Here is a 19,447-nt window from a genome sequence, read left to right as displayed (position 1 = left end):
CGGGCGGCGGCGGGGACTCGCTCTGTAACACTACTGCCTCCCGGTAGCTCCGGTAGGGGCTCAGTGCTCCGTTAGTTCATTCGTTCAGTTGCAGGTTTCTGACGTCAGAGCAGTGAAAACAAATGTGGGAGAGCACATCCACGCTCCCAGTGGCGCGGCCTTGTGGCGCACTGGTATATAGTACCATCATGGGCTTCTATGGGCTCAAAATGTGGTCATAAATATTTTGTACTTGTAAAAAAGATTTGTGTGTGCGTAAAAAAGATTTGTATGTGTAAAAAAGATTTGTGTGTGGACTTAGAAAAAAACCCTGCAAGTTACAAGTATGGATTTTTGACCCTATTTTTCTTCCCTTCATCTGATTGGTCAATGTCATGTCAATCACAAATGTAACAATCCAATCAGAGAACAGATGGGTTTGGCTGTCGAGGGGCGCTTTTTTTGAACTGCAGGTCTTTGAAGGGAATAAATGCCCTTTTACATGCCAACCCAGCGTTTTCCTTCATCACCACGAAGGAAAACAGTCTGTGGTCGTCCGAGTTTGGTGATTTTTGTGTCACAGGTCTACGTGTTTAATACAGGGACTTCCACAGCCTTTTCAACAGCGCTGCGGACCGCGGGGTGGGGGCGGGCAGTGTTTTGGAAATGACAGTCTTCATTACAAAGCTTTCTTCGTTATGAATTAGCATACATGTTTTTATTGAACATTTGAAGAACCAGCAAAAAAACCAAACTCTTGTAGAGGACATAAAGTCAGAGATAGAAAAGACAAGGAGCAGGTGCATCTAGTACAGGTAGAGCTGCTGCAAAAACCCACAGAGCCCAGCAGCCAGCGTAACAAATTCTGGATCCTTTGCTTTTAGTTAGCAGTTAGCATTAGCAGCACATCCTGCTCTGATGTGAAAGGACTTTTATGCTGCGCACTGTGACTCACAGCAATGGTCCTGGGTCAGCCCTGACTTTGTGTTAAACTAATCCTAAAGCAATAATGTTATTTCTAACCACTGATATACCACAACTTTATCCTTTCAACAGCTACTGAAAGTTAGGGGACCTAGCTGCTATCGGATATTTATATAGCGATCCTCCAGCTTCAAACGGTATCACCCTTCAAGGACCTGCAGTTCAAAACAGCGCCCCTCCGACAGCCAAACCCATCTGTTCTCTGATTGGATTGTTACATTTGTGATTGACATGACATTGACCAATCAGATGACGGGAAGAAAAATAGGGTCAAAATTCGTACTTGTAACTTGCAGGGGTTTTTTTTCTAAGTCCACACACAAATCTTTTTTACAAGTACAAATCTTTTTTACGCATACAAATCTTTTTTACGCACACACAAATTCTTTTTACACATACAAATATTTTTTACAAGTACAAAATATTTATGACCACATTTTGAGCCTATAGGCTTCAGAAACAGTTAAACCCAAAGCGACTCCAGCAACCGTGAGGTTGATCTGTCTATAGGTCCGATGGCTCGTAGAAAATCACATAAAGTAGGGTTAAATGGATATCTCATACTCGATAGAGCAACAGATTTCATTTTCAGACGCATAAAACTGCAAATGCATGAGATTTGTTTGCTCGTGTAGCTTTCTCTGAAGTTCTCTTCAGTAATAATGTCCTGGCATCATTGTATAAGACACTTGGACTGATCTGAAAGTATCTCTGAGACTCTTCCCAAAGACAGCAGTGCGGTGGTTACATGCAGGGCTGGATCTAACCTTTCTGATACCCCAGGCTAACTCATGATTTGGTACCCCCAACCTCCTTACATATTCATTTTTACCACCACAAGTTTTTGAGAAAATTGTCCCTTTTAGGTATGTAAATGGCCCGAAGGAAATGTACAGGATAGATGGATTCCCATTTTTGGCAAACAGGTTAAAACCCCATTTTTGTAATTCAGAGGGCAAAAGTTTGTTGGACAATTTAAAGCAGGGGCGGCCAACTCCAGGCCTCGAGGGCCGGTGTCCTGCAGGTTTCCCCAGTCTTATAAAATGTCCTGTTTATAAGATTTGGGGAAACCTGCAGTCAGCTGAGACTGAAGAAGTCACTTGGAGTGACGAAACGTTTCTCCCACAAAACGCTACGTCCAGATGAACAGAATCAACTTTTGCACAACAACATTTAGCTACGTGGAGCATAAATTAGCTAAGGTGAACACAAACACGTATGTTCAGCATCTGGTAAACAGCTGCGAGTGACCAAAGGTCATAAAACAAAAAAGATAAGTAGCCAGTGCATTAGCAGTGATCATAATTTCATCCTACAAACAAATATTTAATCCAAGATTAAATATCGAAGCTACAGTATTAGTTTATATATATTTTGACTATAATTCAATACAGTTGCAGTTCTAATATCACAAATGTGTTCATGGACATAATATTGTTAAGGAAAAAATACTGAGGGAGGCAGCTGTTCCATTACATCGTTTTTATTGAGTTGCTGGCTTCATACAGCCGCACTGTTCATCTAACCATCACACTGTTTGTGGAAATGGAGCCATTTTCCAGCTGATTGTGTGGCTGGTTTGGTAATAATCAGCATCATCAACAATATGACATGGAAAAACACGCATTACATGCACACCTTGTACCCCTCTGTTTGCACAAGATCATCTAAGATGCCTTGCTTTTATTGACTTTGTGTAATATTTCAGTCTTGATATTGTAGTCAATTGGGAAAAATGACATTGGCTTTGAGAAAGAAAAAGAAGCCCTCAGTGGTTACAGCCATGACTAATGGTTGGATCTTGGCTACAGCTCTGAGGTTACATATGTGGCAAAATAAGAAGCTTCTGGCCCAGCTTTCCTCAGCGTAAGTGTTTTCGTGCCTCCATTTGGATCTATTTTAAAACTTCAGACAACATCATCCTTTGCTAATAATTTATCAGACATTAGACTTTAGAGTCATAGTTTCCGGTATGTTGGCGATGGTGTTTGGCTCTGCCGCTGCCGGGTGCAGTTTGTCGCGCTCTACTACTGTTGTGTTGTTTTTTCTGCTCTACTGTTCTCACTCAGTTTTAATGATGTATTTGCTGCTCTGGTGTATGATCGCCTGGCAAAGCCAGGCTATTTACCATGACGCCACACGATGTCTCGTCGTCCTCTGGCATTTTCCACCCTCCTCCATTAGCTGGATCCTCGTCAGGCGATTTCAGTGGTCCCTCTAGAGCATAGGTTTCAAACTCTGGCCCGCGGGGCAAATTTGGCCCGCAGCCTAATTATATTTGGCCCACAAAGCCATACCAAATTACTATTAGAGCTGGCCTACTGGTATTATACAGCTAATATATATATTGTGTAGTATTAAGCTTTGCTTGTTCCATATTCAGTTTTCCAGCAAAACGTGTTTGAGTCCATAAGAAAAGATTCATTCTTATATCTTGACCTTGACCTTGATCTGGAGGAAGATTTTTTTTTCAATAAATATTAACGTTAGCCCGCGACTTTGTTCCAGTTTTGAATTTTGGCCCACTGTGTATTTGAGTTTGACACCCCTGCTCTAGACCACAGAGAAGGAGAGGGAGAAGAGGAGGTATTCAGGTAAAGCTCGGGCTTTACTGGCGGCGTGGTTTGGCTGGTAAGCGACGTTGAGCGTGCGTTGTCTCCTGCGTCCAGAAAAGCTCCATGGAGGGTGACTTGTTTTCCACGGCCTTGTTTGGATGAGCTGGGCCTGGCTCTTTGAGACCGTGCCACCTCAGGAGGGTTTATCCAGACTCTTCTGCGGGCTGGCTTTTTCTTCCCTCGGTGAGTGGACTCTATGAGCGTGACGGCTCGAACCCTGTGTATTTACGTCCCTTAACTCGAGCCTCTGCAAATAATGAGGCTTCTAGCTCACTGAATATGGCGCATTTTAACGCTCGATCTCTCTCTAATAAATCATTCTTGTTGAATGATTTTATATTATCTAAAAAACTGGATTTTTTACTCCTGACTGAGACCTGGCAGCGGGATGTAGACTACTCGTCACTTATTGAACTCTGCCTGGATGGCTGTACTTTTATTACCCGGCCTCGGTTGTCTGGTCGGGGTGGTGGGCTCGCCGTGGCTTTCCAGGACCGTTTCTCCTGCTGCTCCGTGAAAACTGGACATTTTCGTTCGTTTGAGCTGCAGCTGCTTAAAATTGGGAACAAGGACCCTTTGTGCTGTGCTGTGGTGTATCGTCCACCTGGATATAACAGGTTATTTTTATCGGAGCTCAGCGACTTGTTATCTGCTACTATGAGGCTGTCTAGAGTGCTTATAGTTGGGGAATTTAACATTCACGTTGATGATGACTCCGACCTATTCGCCAGAGACTTTATGAACATTATGGATTCTTTTCATTTTGCTCAGCATGTGTCCGGTCCTACACACAGCAAAGCTCACACACTGGACCTTGTTTTTACTTTGGGTTTAAATATTGATTTTATTCGCTCTGAGGACATTTTTATTTCTGATCACTATGTTATAGTTTTTAACTTGTCTTTTAATGAGCCTTTGTCCCCCGTCAGACGGATGGTTAGCTCTCGCATCTTAAACTCCTCCACAGCGGAGAAATTTGTGGATGCTTTTAACTTACAGCTATCACCTCAAAATGGTGTTGATTTCTCAACTAGTCTTTTTAATAATTATTGCCTTTCTATTTTAGATGAAATCTGTCCGGTTAAGACGAGGAGTGTTTCTGCCTCCAAATCTCCTCCTTGGCTAAATGACAGTATTTGTTGTCTAAAACGTGATTGTCGTAAAGCGGAGCGCAGGTGGAGGAAAACTCATCCAAATGTTCACCTCCTCTATCTTAAGGACCTTTTACGCTGCTATTCTCCCACGTTTAGACCTATCTCTAAGTTACCGTTAATCGCTAAGCTTCTAGAAAAGGTTGTGGCTCAGCAGCTTATGGCAGCTCCTGATAAACATGGCATTTACGATAAGTTTCAGTCCGGTTTGCGTCGGTTTCACTCGACGGAGACAGCTCTTCTTAGGGTCTCAAGTGATATCTTGATGGATAATGATGCAGGAAAATGCTCTGTTCTACTCATGTTGGACCTCACATCAGCTTCCGACACAGCTGACCATCACGTCCTCATTGAAAGGCTGAAAAATTGTGTTGGTGTATCTGGAACTGCATTAGAGTGGTCCTCTTATCTCCATCACCGATCCTTTTCTGTGGCAGTCTCCGATTTTAGGTCATCCTCTACCTCCCTTACTCATGGTGTCCCTCAAGGGTCAGTTTTGGGGCCTTTATTGTTTTTAATTCGTCTTCTCCCCCTCCAGCATATAATGGGCTCTTTTGAGGACATTTCTTATCACTGTTATGCTGATGATATTCAGTTGTACGTTTCTTTTATGCCTGAGGATTTATCTAAGCTTCAGCGTCTGAATGATTGCTTAGATTCGATCAAACGTTGGGTGGCTGCAAATTTCCTCCAACTCAACGAGGTGAAAACTGAAGTCCTCGTATGCGCCCCTGATAGGTTTTTATCGCAGATAGTGAAAGCCCTCGGTCCTCTCTCACTTTGTGTTAAATCCTCTATCAGGAATTTAGGTGTCACCTTTGACCCGACTCTCACATTCAATGTGAAATCTCTGGTTCGGTCTTGTTTTTATCATTTCAGAAATGCGGCTAAGCTAAGCCCAATGTTATCTCACTCTGAACTGGAGATTGCTATACGTGCATTTATTTCTTCATGCTTGGATTATTGTAACTCGCTGTTTATGTTTCTAAGCAAAGGTTCTCTGGATCGTCTGCAAGTTGTGCAAAACGCTGCAGTGCGGCTTTTGACTAATTCCTGCAAGTACTCACATGTGACACCGTTGTTATCTCAGCTACACTGGCTTCCTGTTGAATTTAGAGTCAATTTTAAGATCCTGGTCTTGACTACAGAGCTGTGCACGGACTGGCACCAGCCTACATCTCTGATCTGCTACAGCCCGATGTCCCCAGCAGGTCTTTGAGGTCATCTGATCAGGGCTTACTTGCTATAAAAATACTAAGAGGAGGACTGAGGGTGACAGAGGTTTTGTGGCCCCGAGACTGTGGACTCTCCCCCCCAACATTAAGAACTGTGGACTCAGTAGCTGTTTTTAAAAAACAACTCAAAACTCACCTTTTTAAAACTGCTTTTGGTTAATTTTTTGCCGGTTTTATTTTCTCTTTTTAAATCTTTTTATGACTTGTAATCTTATGTGCAGCACTTTGTGATTCTGTCTTGAAAGGTGCTATAGAAATAAAAATGTATTTATTTATTATTTATTTCCTGTTCACAAAATAGTGACTTGCAGAGTAATTTGACATAAACAAAGAGAAGATGAACACATTTGTTATATATGCCGTGTTCCACTATGACACTTTTATTTAGCATGACATGAAGTATATACAGTATGAGTTTAAAGTCTATAGGGGGGGGGGTCTCATTCATTTTCCCAAGGAGCCACTTGAGAAACTGGGACTGTTGTGGAGATCCAGCTGATAAGCAGCACTCAATTCTGCAACAACTACAAAAATGATAACATAGAGGCTATAATAACAGTCTGTGGAGTGGGTGTGGTCTCTGGCCAGCTGCAGAGGAGGGGTGAGGCAGTGAGCTCCCAGGGCAGCGCAGGGGCGGGGTCAACAGGTGTGCTTGTCACGGTCCTGGGTCTCCTGACCCAGCGTTTTTAGTTCTTTGTGATGTTTGTAATATTGTACTTGTGAGTTATTCGATGGTTTCTAGTTTCGATCCCTTGCCCTTCATGTCTCTCTGTGTCCCCTCTGTTCTGTGTAAGTTATTTATATATATGTGTGTGTGTGTGTGAATATATATATATATATATATATATATATATATATATATATATATATATATATATATATATATATAATATTCTGTAACTCTGTAACTTCTGTCGGTGCTGTGCTTTTTTGGAAATCGAATTTCCCAGGGGAACCCACCCGAGGGATTAATAAAGTTCTATCTAATCAAATCTAATCTAATCTAATCTAAGTCTGTGTCTGCATGTTTGAGTTCCCCTCTGTGTCTCTCGGTTCTTAGAGTCCTCTGCCTTATGGTTTATGTCTCTGTGTTTCTTAGTTGCTGTCTCCACTGTGTCAAGTTCGCATCTCTGTGTGATCCTTCCTGTTTTACTTTGAAGGTCCGTGTCTTATGTGAATGCGTCCTGCTTTGCTTGTCTCATCAGTCCTGATTTCTCCCAGCTGTGCCCTCCTTCTGTGTCTCATTCCCCTCGTTACTTCCCAGTGTATTTAAACCCTGTGTTTCTCTGAGTCAGTGTCGCGTCGTCCCTCATGCAGTGTGGATCGCCCTGTGTCTCTCTGTGAGTTCTTAGTTTGTTGTTTCCCAGTTTAGTTTGTATGTTTGTCCTACCAGCAAATAAAGCTGTGATTTTTGAGTTCATCCCCTGAGTCTGTGAGTCTTGCATTTTGGGTCCAACTCCTGCCTGCCGCACAGCGATTCATGACAGTGCTGGGATGAGAAGGTGACTGTGACTCTTTATATGTTCACAGTGACATTCGGAGGGGAGGGGAGCGAACGTGACAGCGGTGCGGGAGTGTCTGTGTCCCAGTAAAACAAAACCACAGTGAAACCAAATCTGTAAATAAAGAAGTGTTGTCATTACGTCTGTGTTCTGTCCATGTGTAACGGGTCCAACATCACACAGTCATTTGATATAATTATTATATAATCATTTTTTGGCCTTATTCAATTTTATTTATATAGCACCAAATCACATCACATCAACAACAAGTAAGCCTGCAGTGCGAGAGCGACGTGGTCCTACTGGTAAGAGCAGAAGTTATACTTACACAATGAAAACGTAAAACCGACATCATAAAAAATATCAACATTAAATCACCATTTAATCAAATTGTGCATGTTTTTGCAAAATTCCAAAGCATTTTAATTTTAAACAAAGTACTGTTGCATTTTGCTTGTAGTTTAATTACTTCATCTGCAGTCAGTCTGTTTTGGACTTGAACAAGTGCATGAAGGTAATGTTTGTATTTCCACCTTAATGTCTGAGGTTCAAAGGGAAATAACAGTCACATCAACAGCAAATTCAAGATGTGCTTACCATTCTGCATCTGAGAGCTCTGGGATGTCCCTTTGTCCCACAAACCTCTCAGATTTTTGCTCTCAGATTCCTGCTGCCACTTTGCTCAGGCTGAGCTGAGCCTGACATTTGTGCGATAGCTTGTGTCCCCATCTTCAGCCTCACATTCCTGCAAAGGTACAACAAACTCATTCAGTTTTCTTGTCCTGGTGGAGTTAAATATTTTAGTTACAAGCTCTCAAAGCCTTGGGTTGGTACGATGGAAAAATATTTGAGTTCCTAGTTCATTTTAGTCAGTTTGTCTTGCAAAGTCTGACCATTTCCCCTCAGACCTGTTCAGCCCCTGGTTCTAACACTTTTCAGCACAGCCTATCTGATCGTGCACTTACGTCTGTGAACAAATCACTTCCTATAGTAGTTTTTTTTCACTTGGTGCATTGTTGCCAGGTCCTCAATAATCTCAAAGTCTTTCATTATCCCGTGTACGGAGATGAGTCACCGAGCTGTGCGCAGACACACTGTCACGGTCCTGAGTCTGTGGACTCAGTGTTTTTCTGTTTGTATTAGTTATCTTTGTTTTCATGATGTGTTTTGATTCTCTTGGGTTTGATTTCTGTCACTGTATCCCCTAGTTTAGTCCACGTCTGTTCAGTTTCCTGTTTTACTTTGAAAGTCTGTGTACTATGTCAATGTGTTGAGTTTTGCCTCCCCTTGTCTTGTCATGTCTGATGAGTCCCAGCTGTGCTCTCCTCCTGTTTCACATTCCCTAATCACCTCAGTATGTATTTAAGCCCTGTGTTTTTCCCTGCCAGTTGTTGCGTCCTCCACGTTTGTTGTGTGTGTATCCATGGTCGTCTTCCTTCAGCATCTCCTGTCTAGTTAGTTTAAGTTGTTGTTTATGTATCGTCCAAAGGTGACTCTCCAGCAAATAAAGCCGTCGTTTAAGTTAATGTTTTGTCTCCGAGTCCTGCACGTGGGTCCAGCCACTGACAGCCACACAACTCATCGTGACACACACGCTGTAAAAAAGTAAAAAAATATCCAGTTTGTTTTCAACTGAAGCTCCAGGTTTCCCTCATCGTCCCAACCTCAGATACTCAGATGGAAATGGAAACATGACATTAATGTTCATTCAATATATTCAGACTTTTATTGCACTATTGATGACAAATTCCTAAACAGCATTCGATAATTTGTGATGTTAGAAAAGTATTGTTGCATCTATAATACTCCTTCTTTTTCTCTTTTCCTTGTCACATGTGGTCAACGTGAGTCATGAGTACATGAGGTACCCTCACACAGGCACACACTGTAAATAGTGATGTGATGCAAGTCTTTGTAAGAACTGTTGCATCAGATGTGGGGTGGGATCCACTTACTGAGGACACAAAAACTAAACTAAAAATGTATTTTGCAACTCACTAAATAAGACTTTTTTGCTGACAGCAATCACTTTTTCCAGTTTCATGCTCTGTTCAGCCACCATTTATCCAGAGATGCTGAATATGAGTTCCTACACTTATATACAATTATCAAGAATATGTTCAACATGTACAAATCACAGTTTGGCCATAACGAACACCTTGTTCAAACATAAGAGTGTCCACCAGGATGCTCTAGGTCGCAGGTCAGGTGATACGATTACAAAATCGTATCACCTGACCTGCGACCATATGTTCTGGACACTCGGGTAAAGAGAGGGGCTGAGCTGTCAACTGATCACCACCTGGTGGTGAGTTGGATCAGGTGGCGGGGGGAGGACGCTGGACAGACCCGGTGCACCTAAACGTGTAGTGAGGGTGTGCTGGGAACGTCTAGCAGAGGCCCCAGTCCGCGAGATCTTCAACACACACCTCCGGCAGAGCTTCAACAGCATTCTGAGGGAGACTGGGGACATTGAGTCCGAATGGACCATGTTCAGGACCTCCATTGCTGAAGCTGCTGCATTGAGCTGCGGCCGCAAGGTGGTTGGTGCCTGCCGTGGTGATAATCCCCGAACCATATGGTGGACACCAGAGGTGAGGGCAGCCACCAGCCTGAAGAAGGAGTCCTATTGGGCTTGGTTAGCCTGTGGGACTTCGGAGGCAGCTGACAAGTACCGACAGGCCAAGTGGAATGCGGCTCGGGCAGTGGCTGAAGCAAAAACTCAGGTGTGGGAGGAGTTCGGGGAGGCCATGGAAAAAGACTTTCGGACTGCCTCGAAGAGATTCTGGCAAACCGTCAGACGTCTCAGGAGGGGAAAGCGGTGCTCTACCTGCACTGTGTATAGTGCTGGCGGAGCGCTACTGACTTCGACTGAGAAAATTGTCAGGCGGTGGAAGGAATACTTCGAGGACCTCCTTAATCCCACTGGCACGTCTTCTGAGGAGGAAGCAGAGTCTGCGGATGACCCGCTTATTTCCGGAGGCGAGGTCACTGAGGCAGTTAAACAACTCCTTGGTGGCAGAGTCCCTGGTGTGGATGAGGTCCGCCCCAAGTTCCTGAAGGCTCTGGACGTTGTAGGGCTGTCCTGGTTGACACGCCTCTACAATGTTGCGTGGAGATCAGGGGCAGTACCTGTGGACTGGCAGACCGGGGTGGTGGTCCCCATCTTTAAGAAAGGGGACCGGAGGGTGTGTTCCAACTACAGGGGGATCACACTCCTCAGCCTCCCTGGGAAAGTCTATGCCAGGGTGCTGGAAAGGAGAGTTCGTCCGCTAGTCGAACCTCGGATACAGGAGGAACAATGTGGTTTCGTCCTGGTCGCGGAACACTGGACCAGCTCTTTATCCTCTTGAGGATACTTGAGGGTGCATGGGAGTGAGTTGCTTGTGTCGGGCGATAAATTCATCAACATTAGTCAACAGGTTTCCTAAATCTTTACATGCCTCTGCACATTCAGATTCAGTCCATGGCCTGTAAACACAAATAACACGGCTTCGGTCATCTTCAACACCAAAATGGGGATTCGCAACCTCCACCATGGGAAAGGTATCATGGAAAGGGGAGGCAGGCATAGCAAATGCACTCGCCTTATCCCCTGTAGCTTTGGATCTAGTGTTATAAGGGCTTAAATATTCTGCTGCGGCATCCCCAAACTCCAGCCGTACTCTGTCCTCCTCCTCTCTCTCTCTTCTCCTGCTCCCGCTTTTCTTCCTCCTCTCTGACCTCTCTCTCTCTCTCTCTAATGCTGCTCTACGCTGTTGGTCCTTTAACGTCAGCACCACTGAAGTAGTGGTTTCACAGCTAATGCCTGCAAAGCTGCTCTCTTCGCATTCACTGCCTCCTGTCTTTTCTGCGCCTGCTCTAACCACAATTTAGCGGACGCCAATTGTAACTCTTTCTCCTGTTTCAATTTTCCTTTCGCACAAGCTGCCTTTACTGTCAACTGGTCTACTAACACTTGACATTGTCCTACAACCAATTTACCTTCAAAATCATATTTCTTGCGCCAACGTCCTAAATACTTTGCGCTACTGGGAGCGAATTTCATCATAAACTTCTCATCACCCTCTGACACACTCTTGGTTGCTTGGGAACCCATAATAACAACACACCACGCGTTCTGCTCCGCACACACTCACACAACAACAACAACAACAACGATGACAACAATGACAACGACAACAACGACAACAACACAAAATAGGCCTATCGTCCAGCACAGTCTGGACTCCACGGAACTTCTCAACGCCTCACAAAGTGGCGGAGAACTCACCTCTCGCTCCACAAAGCAGCGAGGAACCTCTCGCTCCACAAAGCAGCGAGGAACCCAGTTATCCACAAAGTAGCGAACTTCTCAACGCCTCACAAAGTGGCGGAGACTGCACAACCACACGGTTATAGAGTCGGGCTCTTTAAACTTACTTGGTGTTGCTCATTGCGTGTAGCATCAGTCCCGAATCCCGTCAATCGTCATCCATCGAGGAGAAAAAACAGACGGCTAATCCACCGGCCCGATGACGAATTCTCACGCCTCGGGACTTTGCTGCAGGACCTCTATAAGTCCTGGCTGACGTCAGTCTGTCGGCGTGTCTCTTTTCCCCTCGGTGAATGTCGACTCCAGGGATCCGGCTCGAAGGACCAATTAATGATAGGTTTGTAGCATAAACCTATTCGCTGGAACGTTAAGGACAATCTGCTACGCAGCAAAAAGCAAGACACAAGGCACCAAAGTTCTCTGGTTTACTCATGCATGAGGGAGACCTGGCTGGAGCCAAGCGTCGTTCCACCACTTGACCTCTGTCAGACTCTCAGCCAGGTTCCCCACAGCACTCCTTTTATTGTGGTTACATGAATATGCATAGGGTCATTAACATATAGCATCTTACATAGGTATACATGTAAACAAAGAATACTGTGTGTGTGTGTGGGGTCAGAGTGTGGCCCCATAAACGACTTCCTTAACCTGCTGGTCTGGAAAATCCAACAGTTCATCTAAACAAAAAGCACTTAGACTAGAACAGACGTAGCTACGTTAATCCTACCATAAAACAATGAAGACATTCTAGTGTGGAATACACACCAAGCCTTTGCAGCCTGTTAAAGATCACACAACCTATCACTACACAATTGATTACACACCTCTAAGAATATATGGTTAAATATTTCCTAATACAAATGACAATAATAAAATCTAAACCCAACAAGAGGTGTTGCGGGAGTATGGGGTGTCTGGCCCATTGCTACGGGCCATTCGATCCCTGTACAACCGTTGCAAGAGCTTGGTTCGCATTTCCGGCAATAAGTCGGACTCGTTCATCATGCATCCCACGGACTCGTGATGGGCTCCGCCAGGGCTGCCCTTTGTCACCGATTCTGTTCATAATTTTTATGGGCAGGATTTCTAGGCGCAGCCAAGTGGTGGAGGGCTTTCACTTCGGTGGCCTCAGAATCTCATCTTTGCTTTTCGCGGATGATGTCTTTCTGTTGGCTTCATCGGGTGAGGGCCTCCAGCTCGCACTGGAATGGTTCGCAGCCGAGTGTGAAGCAGCGGGAATGAGGATCAGCACCTCCAAATCTGAGGCCATGGTTCTCAGCCGGAAAAGGGTGGAGTGCTCACTCCGGGTCGGGGACGAGTTCCCGCCCCAAGTGGAGGAGTTCAAGTATCTCGGTGTCATGTTCAGTGATGGAAGAAGGGAGCCGGAGATCGACAGACGGATTGGGGCTGCGGCTGCAGTGATGCGGATGCTGCACCGGTCCGTCGTGGTGAAGAGGGAGCTGAGTGTAAAAGCGAAGCTCTCAATTTACCGGTCGATCTACGTCCCTACCCTCACCTATGGCCACGAGCTGTGGGTAGTGACCGAAAGAACGAGATCGCGGATACAAGCGGCAGAAATGAGCTTCCTCCGAAGGGTGGCTGGCCTCTCCCTTAGAAATAGGGTGAGAAGTTCGGCCATCCGGGAGGGGCTCAGAGTAGAGCAGCTGCTGCTCCACATCGAAAGGAGCCAGCTGAGGTGGTTCGGGCATCTGACAAGGATGCCCCCTGGGCGCCTCCTGGGTGAGGTGTTCCAGGCATGTCCCACCGGGAGGAGGCCCCGGGGCAGACCCAGGACACGCTGGAGAGATTATATCTCTCGGCTGGCCTGGGAACGCCTTGGTGTTCCCCCCGATAAGCTGGAGGAGGTGGCTGGGGAGAGGGAGGTCTGGGCCTCTTTGCTTAGGCTGCTGCCCCCGCGACCCGGCCCCGGATAAAGTGGATGAAGATGGATGGATGGATGGATGGATGTTCAACATGTATCAGCTGCTGCTGAGGAGGAGGATTTTTAAAACTGTAAAAACCTTTTAGCTTTACCTTCATCAAGTCTATCAGAATGAAGCTGGCGACATAATTCAGTCTTTTTAACCAACCTAGAAAGGAAAAGTTGCTTCTGACTGTTTCAAAACAAGAATTCATGCTGGTTTAAAATCACAATGATTTGCGGAGTAAATGTTACCGCTGTGCAACACAGCAACACAAAGATGGATCGCCTCGTAGGTTTATTGTAATTATCAGAAATGATAGACTGTGTCCCCACCAAAATAAGCAAAGAGCTCCCAGTTATTTCTATTAAAAAGAGCATAAATGTTTATACAACTCCTACATAATCTTTTCTAAGAAAGAGCACAGAGGCTGGGGCCCGATGCAGCCTGTGAGAAGCAGAGTGTGGGCAGAGGGCTAACCGGAGGTGTCAGGACATCATCTGCAGTGCTCAGTCTGCAACGTTAAAAACAACACAGTTAAAGATGGAAAGAGAGAGAAAAGATAAATGGATCGATAAAAAAGAGGAATACTGGGGTGCAGTGCAGGTCCTAATACTACCATGACTACATCATATGTGATGAGCACAAAACTGAGGTGAGATGAGGGAAGCGTTAGTCTTCATCAATCAAAACGGAGAGCGAATCAGGAGAAGGTCAGCCCCTAGTTTAAAAACCTGCTGAAGTAACCGTAGACATCAGCGACGTTTTTCAGTCGCTAGCTTGGATCTCTGACCTCACTGAAAGGTCAGTGAAAGGATATAAGTCACAACAGCAACAACAATCACAAATAAACAAATAAAAAGAATAATTTCTCCCAGGGATCAATAAAGTATTCTGATTCTGATTAAATATGAAATGCAAAATGTGACTAATCTCATTTTCCTTCTTTAGATGCTTCAAACAGGAAATGGGTGCAAAAATCTGAAATGATCTGAAATTTTCTCCAAGGTCAAAAATATATATTCAAGCTCAAATGTTTACACCCCCAAAATATCTCTTTGTTACTACTGTAGTAATCAGGGGAGACTCAGTGGAAGTCTTACTAAACGTTTGTACTTGAACCTGGAAAAAATCATTACACAAAAAGGCTCCTGATCGTCGGAGGCCCTGTGATATGGTTTAACTGAGGTAAAATTAAAGACACAATCAGCATAAAGCTAATCCACTGCAATATATCTAATGAATGTGCCTGTGTGTGTTTTATAATGTTCCTACAAAAATAAATGCTCTTAAAAATAATCTTCGTAGCTCATGTGATAACTAATGTAAGGATTATCATTGTACTCTGGGGGTTTTACACAGTGTTTGTACATTTTAATTCCACATTTACATGATTAAAATGACATCACTGAGATCTGCTCTCGGCTGCAGGGAAAGTGTCACAAAGATGCAAAACAGGAAAATGTATCTTTTTTTTTAATACTTCCGACACTTTATTCACTTTTAGTCACTTACAGTTATTTATTCACTTATTCAGTCACTTAAAACTGTGTATATACTGTATATTTTAAGTATTTCTATCTCATTCTTATTGCCTGTTTATGCCCTGTCCTTATTTCTAACGTCATGCTGCTCTGTTGTATCTTAATTGCCCTTTGGGGATAAATAAAGTCTCTCTGATTCTGATTCACTTGGGAAAGATATATTTTAAAATACGTGTAAAGACAGATCAACCATCAGTTACCTAACTGAGGTTCCTTGAAGTTGTTTGTTGTGGCTGCATGAAACTGGCTGCAAAGAAGGTACTGCACAAAAGCCTTCTAGTGGTCGTTTTCATCTTTGTCTGCAAGTTCAACTTTAAAAGTGTGATGGAACCAGGAAATAGAGAAGCTTCACCCTCAAAAGAAAGGTTGTGCTTCTGTGCCTTAGCCAACATGTCTCAAAATGTGCAGCCTTTACTTTGAAGGCAGTTCTGGTTTGTGGCAGTTCGCTGCAGCTCCAAGAGTGGCTGGCCACTTCTAGACAAATTTGTCACTTACGTTCAAGCATCTTTCTGCTAGCTGCTTGGGTTACTGACTGTGTGACTGGGTCACCTAATCCTACACCATTATGTAGTTAGTGGTCACATGCATTAATGTAATGACATTGCATTTTTCAGTTACACAATAATGTCGCACGTGCTAAATGCTGTAATTGCATCACAGTTACAGTTATAGCACTGCTAATGCTAAGCCTCTTCAGTTATCTGCACTCAGTGGATAGAAAGAAAAAAAATCCAAATGACGCTTTCTTCGTCCTGCAGCTTGTGTTACAATCTGCTGCATCCTGTATGTGTGCTGGGAAGAGGAAATGTTACAGCGATCTGAAGCTTTTGAGGAATGGAGACATAGGCATTCCTTTTATTTTGATTGCAAAAAAGGAAAACGATGCAACTCAGACATGCAAACTGCATCCAGGACAGAAACAACTGCATTATACTGCTAACACAGCTTTGGCTCTCGTTCTGCATCTGAACAGCCAGCACGGCAATACAAAGCTAGCCAACACATAAACGTCTGTGAAAAAGACGGAGCAGCACGGCAGTGCAGCGTGTGATCTGGACACAAGCGATGGAGGCACAGCTTTGGAAAGCTCATCCGAGCCTTTTCGATGTGGCAGCACAAAATTATCACGACCACAACAACAAAATAGTTGGATTTACACTGCTGCTCAATCACAGCTGCCTGATCAATGTTTTTCATTAGCAATTTAGCAAAAGTTGATGGTGGTGGCGTGTCTGTGTGAGTGAAAGACAGAGAGAGAGATTTTCTGTTATAACCTTCATTTTATGGACGCACAGTGTGAGCACTCAGGTCGCATCAGAGCATCGGGCCGTATAGTGTGAGACCTGCATCGTGACCTATGAACTTCTAACCCCTGTGAGTCAATCGTGCAGTTTGAGCAGGAGCTGAATAACGTGACTGAAAAAATCGCACAGTGTCTGCCCAGCATAACCAGACCTTGATCTTGAACTGGTAACAAAAGCAGTGATGAGCAGTCAGGTTCGTGTTGAAGCCTCAATTTCTGCTGGTACAGGTTTCTACAGTAGAATCACAGAGTTGACTGTTATAAGATAAGATAAGATAAGATAAGATAGAACTTTATTAATCCCTCGGGTGGGTTCCTCTGGGAAATTCGACTTCCAAAAAGCACAGCAACGACCGAAGTTACAGTTACAGAATTGTTATATATATATATACACACACACACACACACACACACACACACACACACACACACATATAAATACAGAGACAATATAAATAAAATATACAAAGGGGATAAATAGAATAAATAGGAATAAAAATAAAAATACAAGTGAATTGCACATTTCAAGTATTGAGTCTATTGCACTGTTGACTATTTACAAAAAGTATTGCACAAGGTATTGTACAGTGAGGTGAAGAGGCACTACAGCTTAGTTGTTCCCCCCCTCCTTTGTCCCCCTGTCTCCCCTCCCTCTCCCCTCCAGAGAGGAGTTAAACAGTCTGATGGCGTGTGGGACAAAGGAGTTTTTAAGTCTGTTAGTTCTTGTCTTGGGGAGAAGCAACCTGTCACTGAACAGACTCTTCTGATTGTTTATGGCCGTGTGCAGAGGATGCCTGGCATTGTCCATAATGTCCATCAGTTTCTTTAATGTCCTTTTCTCTGCCACTGTCACCAGAGTGTCCAGCTTCATGCCGACCACAGAGCTAGCCCTCCTGATCAGTTTCTCCAGCCTGGATGAGTCCTTCTTTGCTGTGCTGCTCCCCCAGCACACCACAGCATAGAAAAGTACTCCAGCAACCACCGACTGGTAAAACATCCTCAGGAGCTTCCTGCAGATGTTAAAAGACCTCAGCCTCCTGAGGAAGTACAGTCGGCTTTGGGCTTTTTTATACAGGTGCTCTGTGTTGCATGACCAGTCCAGTTTATTGTCCACCCACAGCCCGAGGTACTTGTACTTGTTGACCACCTCCACCTCCTCCCCCTCTATCTGAACCGGCAGTGGACCTTCTCTGGACCTCCCGAAGTCCACAACCAGTTCCTTAGTCTTTGAGGTGTTGAGTTGCAGGTGGTTTGTGTGACTCCATGCGACAAAGTTCCTCACCAGACTTCTGTACTCCTCTTCCTGATCATCCCAGATACACCCCATGATGGCCGTGTCATCTGCAAACTTCTGAATATGGCATAATTCAGAGTTGTAGCAGAAGTCAGAGGTGTACAGGGTGAAGAGAAGAGGGGACAGCACAGTTCCCTGTGGTGCTCCTGTGCTGCTGACCACAGTGTCAGACGTGATGTCCTTCAGCCTGACGTACTGTGGTCTGTCGGTGAGGTAGTCGGAGATCCAAGCCACCAGGCAGGGGTCCACCTCCATCCTGTTCAGTTTTTCCTGAAGCATACAGGGCCGGATGGTATTAAAGGCACTGGAAAAGTCAAGAAACAGGATCCTGACCGTGCCTTTTCCCCCATCCAGGTGTGAGTGGGCTCTGTGTAGGAGGTACAGGATGGCATCCTCCACTCCGACACCCGCCTTGTATGCAAACTGTAGTGGGTCCTGGGCATGTTGTACCTGTGGTCGGAGGAGGTTGAGGAAGAGCCGCTCTAGAGTCTTCATAAGATGTGACGTCAGTGCCACCGGTCGGAAGTCATTCAGCTCATTGGGCCGGTTCTTTTTGGGGACCGGGACGATGCAGGATGTCTTCCATAGGGCGGGCACTCTCCCCAGTCGCAGACTGAGGTTGAAGACTCATTGTAGCGGCTCCCCAAGTTCAGCAGCACACGCCTTTAGCATCCTAGGACACACCTTGTCTGGGCCTGCTGCCTTTCTGGGGCGAAGCTTCCTCAGTTGCCTCCTGACCTGATCCACTGTGACACTGGGAGATGTTTGGGAGGAGGGGAGGGGGGGAGATGTCTTGCTGCTGAGAGAGGGATTGGAGGAGGGGGGTGTCATGGTGTCAGGAAGGGGGGGAAGCGAGGGAGGCAGGAGAGTGGGGAGAGGACTCTGTAGTGAAGGTGAGGGTGGGGGTGGGGGGGTTGTGGGCTGGTCAAACCTGTTGAAGAAGTTGTTGAGTTCGTTTGCCTTCTCCACAGTCCCCCCCACTGTGCTTTTCTTGGTGTTGTGGCCTGTGATGGTTTTCACACCATTCCAGACCTCCCTCATATTGTTCCTCTCCAACTTCTGCTCCACCTTCCTCCTGTAGGTGTCCTTTGCTTCCCTCAGGCAGCGTTTCACCTCCCGCTGTGCTGCTTTCATCTCCTCCTTCACTTTGCTCCTGTTATAGTTATGTTGTAGTTTTTGCTTTGTGTTTACACATAACAACTAAAAAACAGAGCATATGTGTGTTCTCATTAGGATAAGGATGTGTTAGTGTGTGCAACTGTAGCTTCAGATTTATATGCTACTGTTTCACGTCATTATATTGAATAACATAAAAATAATGTAACAAGTATTGTAACCAATTCCTTTCTCAGGCAAGTAACTTCTGGCAGTTCATTACTATAAGAAACACGCTGCATTCATTTGAAGTACTTTTAAGGAAAGGTTTGGGCATTTTGGAATCTGTTCCTTTAACCTCTGATGACAGGTTTTGTTGTCTCCTCCCTCCAGGGCAGAGCCGGTCCCTGCTCTGGTCCAGAAAGACCTGCACGTCATCAAGCTGCAATCAAGCACAGTTACATAATGAGCAGCCAGATTGTCTGCCATTCACAAATCATAATGTGGC

General features: G+C 44.8%; 1 protein-coding gene and 1 long non-coding RNA gene across 3 annotated transcripts in view; one reads left to right on the top strand and one right to left on the bottom strand.

Moving 5' to 3' along the window:
• The window catches only part of LOC309710138 (guanine nucleotide-binding protein G(o) subunit alpha), a 135,881-nt gene extending 135,749 nt beyond the window's left edge, over positions 1 to 132 (bottom strand). Inside the window, exon 1 of one of the 2 annotated variants that reach the window (XM_082539391.1) lies at positions 1 to 132. This exon is cut by the window's left edge and continues 575 nt beyond it. The gene's annotated coding sequence lies outside the window, so the exon portion shown is untranslated. The other variant, XM_082539392.1, reaches the window with a different exon arrangement.
• The window catches only part of LOC309710150, a 394,879-nt gene that overhangs the window by 193,474 nt on the left and 181,958 nt on the right, over positions 1 to 19,447 (top strand). The gene's annotated exons all lie outside the window — the stretch shown is intronic.

This window comes from Aulonocara stuartgranti (genome assembly GCF_965226115.1).
Source record: "Aulonocara stuartgranti genome assembly, chromosome: 7".
Lineage (NCBI taxonomy): Eukaryota > Metazoa > Chordata > Actinopteri > Cichliformes > Cichlidae > Aulonocara > Aulonocara stuartgranti.
This window is presented reverse-complemented; position numbering and strand designations above follow the sequence as displayed.